Source organism: Aphelocoma coerulescens, chromosome 2 (genome assembly GCF_041296385.1).
Source record: "Aphelocoma coerulescens isolate FSJ_1873_10779 chromosome 2, UR_Acoe_1.0, whole genome shotgun sequence".
NCBI lineage: Eukaryota > Metazoa > Chordata > Aves > Passeriformes > Corvidae > Aphelocoma > Aphelocoma coerulescens.
Genome location: NC_091015.1, coordinates 19,994,570 through 20,000,804, shown reverse-complemented (window position 1 = coordinate 20,000,804; position 6,235 = coordinate 19,994,570).

The following is a 6,235-nucleotide window of genomic DNA, read 5'->3' as shown; positions in this document are numbered from 1 at the left end:
TTTCAGTGAAGGGTGTTTTAGTGGACTGTTCCCTTTCAAAGTAAGAACAAAACAAATCCAAACAAAAGACTGGGAAAAAACTTGTATGGATTTTTGTCTGTGCATCTGGCTATGCTTAGCATTTAGCTGAGTTTGCTCTTTCCTTTTGTAGAGTCCGCCCTGTGAAAGAGCCCGGAAGCCAACCGTGAGGAGAGCAGGGTGAGAAACCTGGCCATGATGCCAACACTAACAATAGAAACTGGCATCTTGGAACAACCTTCTAACTTTTTCTAAAATTACCTTGATGATCTTTCAACATTGAGTGTTTCTATATTTTGCTTCTTAGGGGATTGTGTACTAGAAAAGCTGCATGCTGTCCACACAGTGTGTGTGCCTGTCCTGCAGGCAGGAGAATGAGGCTTTATGTTAGGTTAGTTTCTTGGTAGGTGTGCTACTCTTCAGTTAAGTTGATTTTTGTTTTGCTGGGTAGAGATAAGCATTTCATACAGAAAGTTTTCCTGGAAGTAACTGAAGACAGTCTTCCAGTTGCACACCAGTTTGTGTCCCCTAGATGGCAGGAAAGGATCAGTTTAACAGTGCCAAACCTGCTTTAGCTTGTGTTCTTTGGCATCTGTGTGAAAGACTTTAAAAATGCCTTGGTAAATGAAGAGGCTGTATATCACTAGCTCAATCATGGGGATCATGCTTAGATATAATGGAGACAGCCTAAAGGAGAGGAAGGTTGAATCACATCTTTGGTAGGAAGGAAGCTTACAGTAAGGTTTTAAAAAATTTGCAACTGTTCTGTAGCTTAAAGGCACTTTGTCTTAATTGTTTATGGTTAGAATTATATTCCAAACCTTTTATTGTTTCTACAACTGAGAATGTAGACAACAAAAAGAATTAATACGATTCCTGGCATATTTCATTTTAATAATAACTTCTGTCTGTTGTCCATGAGATGCTTGATTTTTTTTTTGAACTTTGGTTGATGACAGTTACTCCTCTAATGCTCGGTTGCACTCCTGCTCCTCAGAAATTGCAGGGATCTGTAACATTTGAACTGTCACCTTCCAGTGGGTTGATGATGATGATGATTTGTAGTCTTTATTATATACTAGTGCATATGAAGACTAAATTCAAGTAAAATAGTAGTTCTGCTGCAAAATTTAGATTATTCTTAGTGTAAGTAGTGCTCAAAATAGCAGCAGTTGCAGTGGGCAGTACCAACAGCAGGCTTTCATTGCCCATGTTGTTTCTTGTGCAGTTGATACAATGTATGTCATATTTGTATGTTTCTCTTTATGCAGTGATTTAAAAAGTAATTTACATTATTACTATTGACAAGAGTACTGCCTAATAATTTGCAGTTCATTTTTATTTCCACATTGAAAGTTACTGCTGCCCAGTCTTCATTACATGTGAAATTGACTTGTATGACCTCAAAGGGCTCATCCTCCATACTGAACAAGAAAAGTCGTGAATAGTGTTGGGGCATCTCAGGAGGGAGTGAAGTCTGTAAGACCAAAATTTCATGTATTTTCTAAGCATATTCTGTAATGAAGCAATGAGCAAGAACTTCTTGAAACTCGCTGTTTTGACAGCTCATCTTTTACAACTAGAAGCAAAAGTTAACCTTTATGTACAACGTGTACCAAAGAGTTTAGTTGAAAAAACTGTAGACCTCTGGTGGGCCAGATGGGAGCAGTCGTGACCTAGCTTAGCTGCTCCGGGTCTACAGGGTGAGATGCCATTCTGATCCCAAAGCTGCTCAGATAGATGTACTAGTACGCATTCAGGATTTGAGCATGCTTTCCAAGAAAGCTGACCTGGAGATCCCCAGACCCTGACTGTGTGAGTACACCTTCTGTGTGGGTTGTTCAGCCAACAGAAGCTGTCTCCAAAGCCCTACACAGAGGCTTCTGTGCTCTGTAGTGCACACGGTGCACTTGCTGCATCCACAAAGAATGAGGTGGATCTGCCTCCAGAGAAGACTTTGCTCTCACTGCACTCCTCTCCTGAAAAGACCATGAAGTCACTGAAAGCTGAAATGAAGTTGTACCAAGATAAACCTCAGTGAAAGTATTGACTAAAATTTTCAGATGTAACCACTGACATTTTGGAATCAAATTAATTAAAAGGCAGTGTTGGTTGGGAAAATGTCTTCTGAGTTCTTTCAAAAAATTTCAGAAAACATGTTTCAAAAATAGGGTTGCTAAAACTGAGAGTGACTTAAAATTTTGGTAACTGGCTAAACTGGTCAAAATCTTTGACAGTTTTAAGAAAAATGACTGTTTTGTCAACAAAACTCTGGCTCCTGGTCCCTCACTTTTCAAGACTGCACTTTTAAAGCAGTGTTTTCATTGAATCATTTGAGTGCTTTTCATTTTTCCATTAGCTTCTCTCATAGTCGCTTTGAGGTTTTATTCCATTCTTTAGATTAGTTCACTAGTTTAGGCTTGGAGTTTTGATATTCTAATCTCATGTTGAAAAAAGGACTTTTTGGTTAACCTTGAAAGTTTGACAAGATATCTTCAACTACCACCAATACTCCAGTGTTGGGAAAAACTTTGAATGTTTTTTTTTTTTAAATGACATTGCTAGACATTTGATGTAGATTTCAGTTGAGTGCACTACAATTGGAAGCTGAAGAAGCCACTTGAAATATTAGTGTTCAAACTTAGGAAAATATGAATGACTTGGGGTTTCTTGAGAGATACAAATATATATATGTATATATAAGTTTCTCATATATAATGGAAACTGGTGCACATACATACTGTAGTCTGTCCAGTGAGTATTGAACAAGATTTGTATTGATCCTACAAAGGCCTAAGCTCTCAGTTCTTAGCACTACTTTTCCCATCCAACAGTTGCTTTGGATTCAGCACCTTTCAAAGATAAATACAACCTCTTAAAATATTTTCCCTTTGCTCTTTTATCCGTTAGTTGCAAGGCAGCAGCTACTTGATAGAATCCATTTTCAGTTTAGTAGGAAATGTAATATACTTCTGTTGTGGAGGAAAATTGGTAAGTAATTACTGTAGAATTAAATCCTGTTGCTTCTGTGAAAATAAACAATACAAGAGGTGTCTGGGGACTTGAAGTAGGATGCAAAATCCAACAGTACTCATTCTTCTTTATAGAACTATCTAATTAGGAGTTAATGAAAAAATATTGGACTGCTTGCAATTCCATACACTGATTCTCTGCAAGTGTAGAAAGTTTCTTTTGCTTCCTCTGAATCTTTCTATGTTTTTGCTTTGTTTTTTAGCTGCAATGAGAATGGGATCTTACATTAACAGGAATTGTTTATGTCTTGGTAATAAGCAATTAAGTTCAGTACCTTCTTAATTCAGTTGCTTATTTGATTGTCTCTTCTGTGCAGTAAAGACTGTTTCTTCTAGACTAAGCATAGATTTATAATTTCTTGCCAAATTACAAAAAAGGGGAAAAAGAAAATTAAAAAAAGGTTAAGAAAAAAGAAAAAGGGTTAACTATATGTGAGTTGAAATAAAGAAGGAGCAAAAGTACTTTTTTCTGAAGTCAAACCATGTGAATCTGCCTTGTTCTGTCCTTTCTTTGGAGAAAAAAGAACTCGGGTTTTTTAATTGTGCTGAACAAGTACTAGACAGAGGCACCATGTGTGAGGCATGGGCTTTATACTCCCAATATTCTCTTTTAGTTCTACTGCTGACATATCAGCTGGGATTTCTCAGCACTGAACGCAAACTCTTAAGATTCCTGGGCAGAGACCATATTGGTGACAGTGTTATAAACCACAGCACACTTCTGTTGCCCTGTTTTTACTCTGCCAGGATTTCTGATTTAAACTAAAGACTCTCCCCACCAATTATGAGGTATAAAGACAATTTGTCCAGTACACTTACAATGCAACAAGTGAAAATTAGCTATTCATCCTATAAATCTAATATACGTAGTAATTAATTCAGTTATAGACAAAAATACTTGCAAGATTCATAAATATTTGTTTGCTTTGAAACACAGATGTCAGTGGCTTTGTTTTTAAAGCCTAGTACTAGAATTGGATAGAATTTTAATATTGCTAAAATTATGCTAAAATGCTTCTGGAACTTCGGGCAAAATAGATGTAGCTTGGGTAGTAAATCTAGTTTGTTTCAAAGGCACAGAGCAATAAAACCCCTGAAGCAGGCATTACCTGAAGGTAATTGACTGCATCTATGAGTTAAATGTTCCAAGGAAGACTGCTTTTAGCTGACAAGGTCAATTATCCCCTCACTGTGTCCTCTTTGGGTGGTACTGGCATTCCAAACACATCCAAAATTCTTAAATAAAGCTTTTGAGAGCAAAATAATGTTTCTTTAAATAAAAGTCCTATTAACTATTTTAAAAACCTCATATATTAAATTAATGCACAGAAATAGTAGTTATCCTGTGGATAGATGTACTTTACTTTCAAGCAGTAGTTACCTATCCATTGTCAATTCTGGTTGCGTGGAATCTGATGAAGGAACTTTTGTGGTTGTTTAAAAAACATTGACTGTAAAATGGCATTGTGTGATAAATGGAGTAGTTACAGGTTGTACCATTCTTGTGTTTGGGCAACCCTGGATGCCCGGTTTCTGTCGTGGATGGAATCCTGATGAAGTAGAGACAAGTTACGTGGGCCAAAACAGGCAGTGCAGAACCACCTGGGGAATTGGTAAAAGGTGGGTGCAGTGGTTCAGAAGCCAGTAGCAAGGTTCTTCCTTGGCCTTGTTTCAGATGTCCCAAGTTCAGCTGTCAAGTCCCACACAATAAAACCTCACCTGCTCTCTCTGCCCAAGGAGCATGAAGTAGTTGGCCTCTCAGACCCTCTCTTGGGATGTTCCCTGAGGACCAGCCTCAAAACCTTCACATAGCTGTTTTGGGCTCCCCAGTAAAGAAACACAGATCATGACACATCTTTTACTCTAGCTGAGATTTTTTTCCCTCCCTTTGGTAATGCTGTATGCAAATTGTACCTTTTCCCTTGGTTTTGTTTCCGTTCATTTATTTCATAAACTTCTTTGGCTGGAAACAAAATCTCTTTATTATAGCATTTGAATTTCATCTATTTTCCTGCAGCTTTTCTCTCAAAAGTAACAATTACAGTGTCCTGATAACACCAGATTGTTCATCTGTGTCCAATTTGAAGTTAACATTCTGCCTTCTTTAAAATTGATAGCCCATTCACTTTGTGGTGCTGTGTTATTCATTCCTTCCAGTATGGTAATAATGCTGTTTTCAGTCCTGTTCATGCTGTTTATACTCTGCTAAAGTTTGCATTTGCTTGGGAAATCATGGAGCCTTTTTATTATTTTATTTTTAAGTTATGTGCATATTCTTATTTTGTGAATCTACCATATAATTTAATGTTTTGTGCTGCTTTTTGTCTTGCCTTAGCTCCAGTGCTAACCTCTGCAGGTCCTTCTGCTTCTCTTTCTTGCTCTGGGATTTTGTCATGTTTGCAGTACTGTAGGTTTCTCTGTACGTCATAAACTTCATCTCTATTTGAGTGATGTTTGAATGGGAAATGTATTGTTTCCGTAAAGGTTATTTTTGTCCCATACTCCTTTTTTTCATCAGATTCCTTCTAGATTAAGTTTAAACCACATATTTATCTTTTCAGTCTTTAGTCAGGGACTCCTTCTACCTTCACTTATTCTTCATAGAGTCTGTTTAAAAGTGTGCTGAAGCTATTTCAAACCTAGTTGATTGCAACAGCAGTGCCCTGTGGCTGTCTTCCTTTCACTCTTGAACCTACTTCTAGTAATCAGCCATGGAAGTGATCCTCTAAACCTTCTTTGTTGTCCATCACATTTTGGGAACGTTTCAGCTGTTAGCAGATACTCAGAGTAGTTTTTTAGCTTCATGTGCCCCTGATACTTTATTCAGTGATTGTTCAAGAGGAGATGCTGCCTGTCTTACAGTGTGGCTGAGTAGGAGGGTGGAACGATGCTCCATGTGTGGTGAAATGAGTAAGAAAAAAAGAGAAATGAGTTGTGAAGGGAGAAGACATCAGAGGTGGAAATGCCTTGAGTCTGCCCAGGCAAGCAAACATCAAAGTCTGCATGAGTCAGAGGGCACTGCTCTGTGGCAACTGGAATGCAGCTGAGGCCAGAAGATGTATTTGGAGCTCACTAACTTCAGTACTTGACTGAAAGCAGGGCCAACTTTAAATTTAGGCTTTGAGCCTTGTCCCGTTGTCTTGGTCTGCACTTAGTGGGGCACTGAACTTGCCCACGTTGTCCTC